We start from the raw sequence: 11,607 nt of genomic DNA on the forward strand, positions 1-11,607 counted from the left end.
TATGTGCACATGTACATGTACTATATATTGTGGCCTTTGGCCCCCTGGTAATACAACAAGCATATTGCCCTAACAAGTAGAAGCACCCCCTTCCTTTTTTGCGGAACCAGAATTTTATTGATCAAACTGCAAAATTTACAAGGATAGCCATCTCATACTAGTAGGAAAAAGGTTACCGCCATCGCACCTTATTTTGATATCGCTACCACACAAGCACGTGTCAGTGCTAATACGATAGTGGTAACAGGTTACCGTTAGCGCACCAACCTTGTGCGCTAGCGTTAACTTGTCACCGCTAGCGTACCTCAAGAGTATTCAAATAAGTACACCAACGATCTTTGTTCTCGAATTTTTTTCCCGACATTTCGGCATATGTGTATATAGCTACAATATATAGAATTATATGGTATACAAAGAAAACATTGTCCAACTACATACATACATGAATTTATGGTATCAATACACAACCAGTATACAAATAGAGAAGTGGCCAAATTATTGATTCATCTTATGTTAGAACCCAAGTAGATCACAGGAAAAAGGTTATTACACGAACCGGCGAACATATAGCTAGCTACCTAGGTATGTACCTACATACTGCACGTCCAGCTCCATTGGTGCCTCCTCCGCCTCCGGCACCGTGAGTGGGTAAAGGACTATGATCACATCAACATCTCTCGGGTTGTGGTACTCACCATCAGAGGAAGAGGAAGTTGTGTGATATTTGCAATAATAGTAGGTATAGCCGAATACACCATACATGTAAAAATGACACTTCATCCCGAACTCCATCTTGTAGCGTTCCGTCATCTATCCAACGAGGCCCAAGAAAATAGGTTCGGTTTGTCTCATTGGTGACTTGAACAATGAAGGCCCTCTCCAGTATGAGCAGTGAGTCTTGCTCTGACTTCAAACTATCCCAATTGATTAATGTTTCTATGTATATGCTTCATGAAGTCATGCCTTGCGCTACACGGGATAGCATAGACACAATTATACAAAACAAACAACAATTAGATCAAAGACACATGTTAACGCAACTATATATGAATAGTTGCACCTAACTTGTCGGAGTAAAACATATCGTCATGGTTTCAAGGTCATCCGTGAAAACTATGACAAACTTCCTATCCATGCACCTAACTTGACCACAGTTTGCACACGGATTCAGTAAGTACATTTGTTGCATAGTCGGTTATGCTAACAATTACATTGGAGTCATATTTGCATTTGGAAGAAAATGTCTAGTACATATGCAAAAAGAACCTAAAACTAATATGAATTAGCGCCAAAACAAGAATATGCCTCATAATTTTATTGGACACAAAAATCATAAGGACGGGGCCTATGGGCCTAGGATGACAAGGGATTAACTTGTCAATGCCTACAGATTGTAGACTTGGGTTTAGTTGGATGTAGAGGGCAAGTAGATCTCGAAGGTTTCAGCCGAAAAGTACTCGACGAATATGAAAACTAGGGTTTAGTAAACAATGATTCGATGCTCTCTGCGTCCCTCGACTCCCCCTTATATAGGAGGCGGAGCCGAGGGATTCGTGCTGTACAAGTTACAAAGTCCGGGAAGGTTTCTAACTCATCCCGTAAATTTACAAACAAGACTTCCTATTACAACTCTAGCTTTCCTTAATAATATCTTGGGCTTCCGAATCTTCTTATTCTTCGGGTAATGGGCCTTCAGAAAAACCCCGGGTACTATCTTCGGCAGGCCCATTTGGGATGCCTATGTCAGTAGCCCCCGAGATTTTGCTTGAATCGTAGAGTCAGGGAAAATCTCCACTGTTTATTTTACTCGACAATTCACAATCTTTCTATATTTCTTCACATATATTTCTATATTGTACGGGGATAATGGTAGTTGGGGCTAGTTCATCCGACGGATCGGGTACTAGTTAAGCTGCTCTAGTGGCAATCCGCAAAAACCTACTTCAAAATCACGTCCCTGGACATGATTTCGGGATACTGGTGTAAACTTCGACGGGTGCCGCTTAAGGTCTTACCATTCTGTCGAGTCCCAGTCATATTTATCGGGTACCTAACGCGTCCGTTAGGATTTTTCTTCGTATCTGTTGATACGGATAAAAGTAGCAAACCGACGTCGAGACGGCGCCACGCCGCACGAACGGATCCGGGGTCTTACCTTCGCAAATATTGCGGCATTCAGAGATTTTTTCGCAACTTCGGCGCTCTTAGAATATATTGTCGAGTGCTTATTCGGCTGTTGGAATAGCACATTTTATTGAGTCAACGGATGACTTATATTGCTCTCCCGATGGGAGTATATGTAGAGTTATTTTAACTCGAAATATACTCTGTTGCTTTTTGTCTTTCTTCTTTATGATTTCATCGGGCACGCGAACAGCGTTCCCGATGGGAGTAGCCCCGAGGCTACAGCCAAGGACTTGTACTTGGTTGTAGGCTCCACGCCTTATGCCGCCATATTCTCTTTTTCTCCCGAAGTTTTATAATTTCTCGGGTGCGCGAACAGCGCTCCCGATGGGAGTAGCCCCCGAGGCTATGAACAAATATTTTTATTTGATCATAGGCTCATGCCATTACTATTTTGTCTTTCTTGATCTTTTCATTTTTTCAAAGTAGCCCCCGAGCATTTGATCAAAAACTTGTATTTGATTAAAGGCTCTCCAATATTTTTGCTTGTCGCCTTTTGATGCAGCTGTTGAGTCGAACTTTTCTTTACGCCAAGGTGACGTTATTGCCGACGATAACCACGATTGCGACTCCGAAAATGGCGAGAAGTTTTCTCTCTCGCCTTGCGGGCCCAAATTATCCATTAGCTTGACACGTCGCGCAGGTGGGGGACACATGTCCTCCGCTTTTTCTGGCACACGTACCGTAACTTCCCCAATGTTAAATTACTTTTTACCCTTGCTGCCCCGTGGTTATCATCTGCCACACATTTTCCTTATCAAACGGTTCATCGTTTCACCGCACCCCTACATAAGATCATCTTCTTCCTCCTTGAGCACTTCCGCTCGCGCCGCCTTCATTCTCTCATCTGCAAATTTCCTCCTGCGATTCACAACCTCTTAAACTCCTCGCTTCCAAACTGCAAACCCTGCGCTATTGTTGATGCCACCGCGTCGATTGACAAGGCACAACACGCCGGAATCCTCCATGGCCGCCGCGGATCTTGGGTCGGCAGAGTGGGAAAGATCGAAAATTTCCACTCAAGACATCAACTTGCTGAAGAAGGCGGGGATCGGCAAGAAACCCAAGGCATTGTGCTTCCCTAGTGAGGAAAGCTACCCAACCCCTCCAATGGGGTACCGGGTAAGTTTTGTTGATCACCTCATCCGCGGTCTGTCCGCCCCCATTCATCCTTTTCTTCGTGGTCTGCTTTTTATCTACGGTCTACAACTTCATCACCTCACGCCAAACTCCATTCTTCACATCTCCATTTTCATCACTCTTTGCGAGGCCTTCCTTGGCGTCTAGCCTAACTGGGCGCTATGGAAGCGCATTTTCTTCTGCCGCCGTAATGGCTCGCCCAATGTCGCCTATAATATAGGCGGCGTTGTAATTTCTGTTCGTCCCACTGTTGACTACTTCGACATCAAGCTTCCTGACTCCGTTCAAGGGTGGCGCAAGAAGTGGTTGTACATTCAGGCGGAGAACCACGGATGCGCTGAAGACAACATCCCTCCGTTCGATGGTGCCGAGAAAATTCTTCGTCGCCGTTCTTGGGATGCAGAGGCTACCGAAGAAGAAAGAGCTTCAACAGAGGCCTTGATGACTCGCATCCATGAGTTGCAAAATACTTGCGGCAAAGAATTGTTAGGTATCCAGATTATAGTGTATTTTCTTAAAAGTAGAGTGCAGCCTCTTCAGGCTCGCAAATTTCCTCTCTGGAAATATACTGGCGACGAAGACGTAGATCGGCTGTCAGCGGATTTGGAGGTTAAGGACTTGGAAAAGCTTGTCCGAAAAATCTCCTCCCTCGAGCAAAAAGATCTTGTCCCTTCTTCTTGCCGTGTGACACCATTCAGCGCCGCCAATCCAATTCCCAAGGTAATCTTTGTCTATTGTCTTGTTATTGCTTTGCTATCTTTTTTGTAACTTCTTTTCGACATCTTTCCCTGTTTTATTTTGCACAGAATCATCCAGACCTTGTCTCGCTTCCTCCTCTTCCTGAAGGTGGAGAAGTCGAAGAAAGGGCCATTGTCACTGACGACAATCAAGAAGCTCCCTCTTTTGTGAATGAACCCGTAGATTCTCGAAAATCTGCGGGATCTGTTGAAAAGGATGCTGCCTCTGAAGGCACTGCATCAGCGCAATCTCCTCCTCCTGCTGTTTCTCCAAAGAACAAAAGGAAAAGGAGTGATGTCGAAGATTCCGGGACCTCTAAACCCGAAGAAGCTCCTTCACCGCAGAAGACAGCTTATGATCCATACCTTGAGAGCCTCATCAGTTCGTGAGTTCCCTCTCTCTTTCTTTTTTTTATACTCGAAGAAGTTTGTCTGTCTTGCTTTTTATGCTACCACCCTTTTACCACAGTGATGATGAGGAAGAAAAACCAACTTTGGATGTGGCTACTCGAACGAGTACGTCACATACTCTAGTTGTTTCGGAGCCGCCAGTTGAAGGAGAAGAATCCTCGCCTCCTCAACAAAACGTCGGCGCTTCTACTCCTCCTTCAAGCCCCGAGTCCCTTCACCAAAAAGGGCAAGGACTCGAAACAATTCCGGAGCCTACTCTCCAATTGAGTAGCTCCTCTAACCCTCTCTTGGATGATGTAAGTTCTTAATTTTCTTGTCACTGTCTATGTTTTCTCTGTTTACTTCTATGTGCCATCCTATTTTTCTCATACCGACATTTTTCCTTTGTCCTTCTTTATCAGCCTATGATCAAAGATCTTATTCGCATCGGTGCCCAATTTATTGGGTACCGTGAATATGCTAAAAAGACTGAAGGTAATGCCTTGCTTCTTCTTTTTGCCGCTGCTCTCTTGCTCCTTTGTTGTCGATATTTTTAACTATATTTAACTTTCTTGGCAGAAAAACTAGCGGAAGCCAACGAGCGTGCCAACATACTTGCTCAGAAATTAGAGCAAAGTGAAGATGCTCGTAAGAAGGCTGAGTCAGATGCTATTGAAGCTCGAGCGAGAGGCCGACAAGGCCAAGACCGATGCTTGCTTGGTGTCGAAGATCTTAGGAAGAGACTTCACGATGCCGAGACTTCGCTGAGCGAGCATATAGCTGCACAATATGCTCGCGAGGAAGCTATCCTTAAGCGCATAAGGACGCAAAATCGTCGCTTTTTCAGTAAGTATTTGAACCACTTCATATCCTTTGGACTTTCTTTTCTTCACTCGTTTGTTGCTCAATAAGTTTTTATCTTTTCAGATAGAACAGCTCAAGAATTTGAACTTGAGGACCCCGATAATGATCCTCTTCTTGACGCCGTTTCATTCCTCGAGTTTCATGGGACGGAAGCACGCGAAGGCATTGATCAAGCTAAAGCAGGGATGTCGCGGCTCTTCCCCTATTTCTTCCCGAAAAAGGAGGAACCCGCAACTTTCCTTAACCTAGCCAAGTGCTTTAATCCCCCCGAAGATCTTGGGCTGAAGATGCGCCAAGAGAATATGAAGGTCGCCGTTGAAAACACTGTTGCTTTGGTTGCTGATAGCCAGCAAACTATTGACTGGGCGAAAGTAGGCGACACGGAGCAGATAGAACAGCAAAAATGGCGATCGTTGATCAAGGCGGCGAAGCCCAACACGAAGAAAATCCTGTCTTATCTCGGGATCAAGCCATCTTCGACTCCTAGCTCATCAAAGCCGGAGGTCTAGTTGAATGCCCCTTTGCTTTTTCTTTTTAGCTTACCTCCTTCTTTTGGCATTGTTGCCATAATGTTCTTGGCGATGACTGTTTCATTAGGTCTCTAGAGGTCCTTCTTTTGTAACAGACATGTATATAGTATGAGAATGAATGAAAATCTATCTTTTCTCAATGATTGATGTCGAAATTTCTCTTTTTTCTAGTTAATTTTTGACAACTATACGTCAACTGCTGGTCCTTCCGAGGTTTTTCCTTCGCCTCTTTTGAAGAAAACCCCTGTCGCTGTTAATTTTGTCGAAGATTCTGTAAATAAGACTTCGGCAGAAGATTTGAAGGAACTTCAACAACAACTCCGAGTCCATGAAGAAGCGAGTCACTTATGCTTATGGAACAGGTCTCGGAAATCCTCCGAGAGGGAAAAGGTAGCACTCCAACAAGCTCAAGATGCTATAGCTGAGAAGGATGCTGCCGTTGTTGAAGCCTGCTTGCAGCTACGTCTCGAGAAAATTTTATGCTTCAACTGCTAACAGATGCTAGCCTGGATATGGCAGGTGTGCTTCGATATCTTTGTCTCTCTTTATCTGTCTTTTTCCCTTGTCTTCTTGTTGTCCACTAATTTTGTTGAGATAGGTGCCTTTTTGAATGCTGCCACGGAATATGAACGTGTTGAAGCTCGTTCCAATGCTCTTCTAAGGCTTGCACGCGATCATGGTTCAAGTTTTTGGGGCACGCCTGGACGGACTCGCCAAATCGTCAGATTTCAAGATCGTGCGCTGCAGGTCCGCAAGTTTCTCGACTTTTGTACGAGGACCTTGTCTTTAGTTTACGGGACCATGTTTCCACGTAATAAGATGCCAGAAACGCTTCCCGCTCTGATGGAAAAATTTCGAGATGCTCCTCGGATCCATGGGTTTGTGCGAGCCCAATTAGCTGTTGGTGCAAGGTTTGCCATGATCATGATAAAGATCTGCTACCCGAAATTAGATGTGAGTCAAATTGTTCCAAAATGTCTGGCGAAGATGGCGAAGAGAAAAAGGAACTTCAGCAAATATGATGACGTTGTGACTCCTGTTGCCGAAGATATGATGGATGAACTTCTTCGACTAGACGCTGAATTCTTCGTGAAAGGCAGTTATGCAGAACATAGCACTCGCGCTATAAATAATGAACGGTTGACGATAGATAATATATTGGGGAACTCTTGAAGTTTTGTTGCTCCAAGGATTGTGTCTTGTGTACAGGAAGCATAATCTATATTGTAAATTTATTATATTTCTATTTTTCAATACCAAGCCCCCGGGCGTTGTGACGGCGGTATTTTTTATTTTTACGATGCGAGGTTATCCCAAGGCAAGATAAATTGTATTTGCACACTATTTTTGCGGGTGCGAACCCTGATATTTTCCTGTTGATTGCTATTTTGCGATGTATTTTTATTTGGCGAGGTACTTTATACCAAGGCGAGATATATATATTGTATCTTACGGGTAAGAGCCCCGAGCACTGTCGAAAAATATATAGTTCCACTATCTTTATTATATTGCAGCACCGCGAGCCCGCCTCATTAAAAACCTTTCCCGACCCCACTCGGTGCCCCGAAAAAGGAAAAGAGTGCGTCTGAAAACTCGCGGGCGTTTCAGTACATTGTAGCTTTTCAGGGGTTCCAGGGGTTTTTCTCGGGAGCCCCTGTCTTCTTGTCCTTGATGCTGTATGCTCCTCCGTCGATGACTTCTGTGATGATGTAAGGTCCCAACCATGGCGACTCGAGTTTTTCAGTACGCTCTTGATTGAGCCGCAAAACTAGGTCTCCGACTTGGAAGGATCTTGGTCGCAAACGTCGACTATGGTAATTTTTTAGGTCTTGCTGATATTTGGCAACTCGTGACAGGACTTCATCTCTAGCTTCATCAAGTGCGTCGACATCATCTTCTAAGGCCTTTCTTGAAGTTTCTTCATCGTATTCTGTAACTACGGGAGCATCATGTTCTATTTCTATCGGTAGTACTTGCTTCAGCTCCATGGACCGAAAAAACGGCGTCTCCTGCGTCGCTGTGTTTGGTGTTGTTCGAATACTCCACAACACACTTGGCAACTCCTCTGGCCAGGTATGTCGAGCTTTTTCTAATGGTCCCAACAAGCGCTTCTTGATACCATTGCAGATAATGCCATTGGCTTTCTCGACTTGGCCATTGGTCTGTGGATGTGCGACAGACGCAAAACTTAGTTTGATGTCCACTTCTGCACAATATGCTTTGAACTCCTTGGAAGTAAAGTTACTGCCGTTATCTGTGATGATGCTGTGAGGTACTCCAAATCGAAAAACGATGCTCTTCACGAACTTTATTGCGGATGCTGCATCTGGTGAATTTATCGGCTTTGCTTCTATCCACTTGGTGAATTTGTCGACAGCCACCAACAGGTACTCATATCCTCCTGGCGAAGCTTTGTGCAATTTACCCACCATATCGAGTCCCCATTGGGCGAAGGGCCACGACAATGGTATTGGCATTAGTTCTGCCGCCGGAGAGTGCGGTTTTGCGGGAAACCTCTGGCACGCGCCGCAAGTTCGTACTATTTCTTTTGCGTCCTCGATTGCTGTCAACCAGTAGAATCCTGCCCGAAAGGCTGCAATAGCTCGACTGCTTGCGTGGTGGCCACATATTCCTTCATGCACATCTTTTAGGATTATTCTTCCTTCTTCGGGTGTGACACACCTTTGCAAGACGCCTGAAATACTTCGCTTATATAACTCCCCTTTGACCACTGTGAAAGCTTTGGATCGTCGAATAACTCGCCTTGCTGTAACTGGGTCGTCGGGTATTTCCTTTCTGAGGATATACGATATGTACGCTTGCATCCAAGGGACTTCTACCATCATCACAAGTTCTTGGTCTTCCTCGTCCTCCACGGTTTCTTTGAGAGACGCCGAAGTTTTTTCTTCTTTTGCTTTTTTATGCACCTTCTTCGGCTTCGTTGATCTCTCCGTTATTTCTTCCCAGAATACGCCTGGTGGGATTGCAAGGCACTGTGACCCGATGTTTGCGAGGACGTCGGCCTCATCGTTGCTCAATCTGCTGATGTGATTTACCTCGCATCCATCAAACAACTTCTCAACCTCATTGTACATCTCCTTGTATGCTATTGATGACCCACAAGTATAGGGGATCGCAACAGTCTTCGAGGGAAGTAAAACCCAAATTTATTGATTCGACACAAGGGGAGGTAAAGAATACTTATAAGCCTTAACAACTGAGTTGTCAATTCAGCTGCACTGGAAAAGCACTAGCAACGGGGGTGATGTGAAAGTAGCGAGTGGTATGAGAGCAATAGTAATAGTAACACAGCAGCAGTAATAGTAATATGAGAGCAATAGCACCAGAAAACAGTTGACATGTAGAACAAGTATATGATGATGAAATATGGACCGGGGTTCCCAGCTATCTACACTAGTGGCAACTCTCCAATAACAAGTGTTGGGTGAACAAATTACGATCGGGCAATTGATAGGATTGATAAAGCATTAAGAAAGAACATCAATTCATTAATCATGTAGGCATGTTTTCCAATAATAGTCGTACGTGCTCGCAATGAGAAACTTGCACAACATCTTTTGTCCTACCAGCCGGTGGCAGCCGGGCCTCAAGGGAAACTACTTGGATATTAAGGTACTCCTTTTAATAGAGTACCGGAGCAAAGCATTAACACACCGTGAAAACATGTGATCCTCACATCACTACCATCCCCTCCGGTTGTCCCGATTTCTATCACTTCGGGGCCATTGGTTCCGGACAGTGACATGTGCATACAACTTGTAGATACAATCTAAGCAATAATTATAAAGCTCAAATCTAAGATCATGGCACTCGGGCCCTAGTGACAAGCATTAAGCATAACAAGATTGCAGCAACAATAACTTCACAAACTTTATAGATAGACTAATCATAATGTATCATCCATCGGATCCCGACAAACACAACACCGATTACATCAGATGAATCTCAATCATGTAAGGCAGCTCATGAGATCATTGTGTTGAAGTACATGGGGGAGAGAATACCAACTAGCTACAGCTAGAACCCGTAGTCCATGGGGGAACTACTCACGGAGCATGATGGAGGCGGTGGCGTTGATGGAGATGACTTCCGGGGGCACTTCCCCGTCCCGGCAGGGTGCCGGAACAGAGTTCTGTCCCCCGAATTGGAGTTTCGCGACGGTGGCGGCGCCCCTGGAGTCTTTCTGGAGTTTCGTCAATTGGTACTGCGTTTTTAGGTCGAAAGGGATTTTATAGGCGAAGAGGCGGCGCAGGGGGGCACTTGGGGGCGCCACACCCTAGGCCGGCGCGGCCTAGGCCCGGCCCGCGCCGCCATGTGGTGTGGTGGCCCCCTGGCCCCTCTCCGACTCTTCTTCGGTGTTCGGAGCCTTCCGGAGAAAATAGGAGGTTTGGCGTTGATTTCGTCCAATTCCGAGAATATTGCCCGAACAGCCTTTACGGAACCAAAAACAGCGAGAAAACGAGAACTGGCACTGTGGCATCTTGTTAATAGGTTAGTTCCGGAAAATGCATGAAAACATCATAAAGTGCAAGCAAAACATGTAAGTATTGCCATAAAACAAGCATGGAACGACAGAAATTATGGATACGTCGGGGACGTATCAGCATCCCCAAGCTTAGTTCTCGCTCGTCCCGAGCAGGTAAACGATAAAAATAATAATTTCTGTAGTGACATGCTACTTACATAACCTTGATCATACTATTACAAAGCATATGAAATGAATGAAGTGACTCAAGGCAATGATCTATAGTTGCTAACAAATAGATAACATATAGCAAAACTTTTCATGAATAGTACTTTCAAGACAAGCATCAAAATTCTTGCACAAGAGCTAACTCATAAAGCAATAAGTTCATAGTAAAGGCATCGAAGCAACACAAAGGAGGATATAAGTTTCAGCGGTTGCTTTCAACTTTCAACATGTATATCTCATGGATATTGTCAACATAGAGTAATATGATGAATGCAAATATGCAAGTATGTAAGAATCAATGCACGGTTAACACAAGTGTTTGCTTCTTGAGGTGGAGAGAAATAGGTGAACTGACTCAACATTAAAAGTAAAAGAATGGTCCTTCAAAGAGGAAAGCATCGATTGCTATATTTGTGCTAGAGCTTTGGTTTTGAAAACATATAGAGAGCATAAAAAGTAAAATTTTGAGAGGTGTTTGTTGTTGTCAACGAATGGTAATGGGTACACTAACTACCTCGCCAACCGGACTTTTAAGAGCGGCTCCCATTTTATTTTATTTTTGGGTGGCACTCCTTCCAACCTTTCTTTCACAAACCATGGCTAACCGAATCCTCGGGTGCCCGCCAACAATCTCATACCATGAAGGAGTGCCTTTTTATTTTAGTTTTATTATGATGATGACACTCCCCCCAACCTTTGCTTACACAAGCCATGGCTAACCGAATCCTTCGGGTGCCTTCCAACAATCACATACCATGGAGGAGTGTCTATTTTTGTTAATTAATTCGGGACTGGGAATCCCATTGCCAGCTCTTTTTGCAAAATTATTGGATAAGCGGATGTGCCACTAGTCCATATGAGAGTCCGTCAAAAGTAAATGACAAGGTTGAAAGCTAAACACCACATACTTCCTCATGAGCTATAAAACATTAACACAAATTGAGAAGCATTTTGAATTATTTAAAGGTAGCACTCAAGCAATTTACTTTGGAATGGCAGGAAATACCACATAGTAGGTAGGTATGGTGGACACAATTGGCATAGTGGT

This window comes from Lolium rigidum, unplaced genomic scaffold (assembly GCF_022539505.1).
Source record: "Lolium rigidum isolate FL_2022 unplaced genomic scaffold, APGP_CSIRO_Lrig_0.1 contig_28943_1, whole genome shotgun sequence".
NCBI classification, from domain to species: domain Eukaryota; kingdom Viridiplantae; phylum Streptophyta; class Magnoliopsida; order Poales; family Poaceae; genus Lolium; species Lolium rigidum.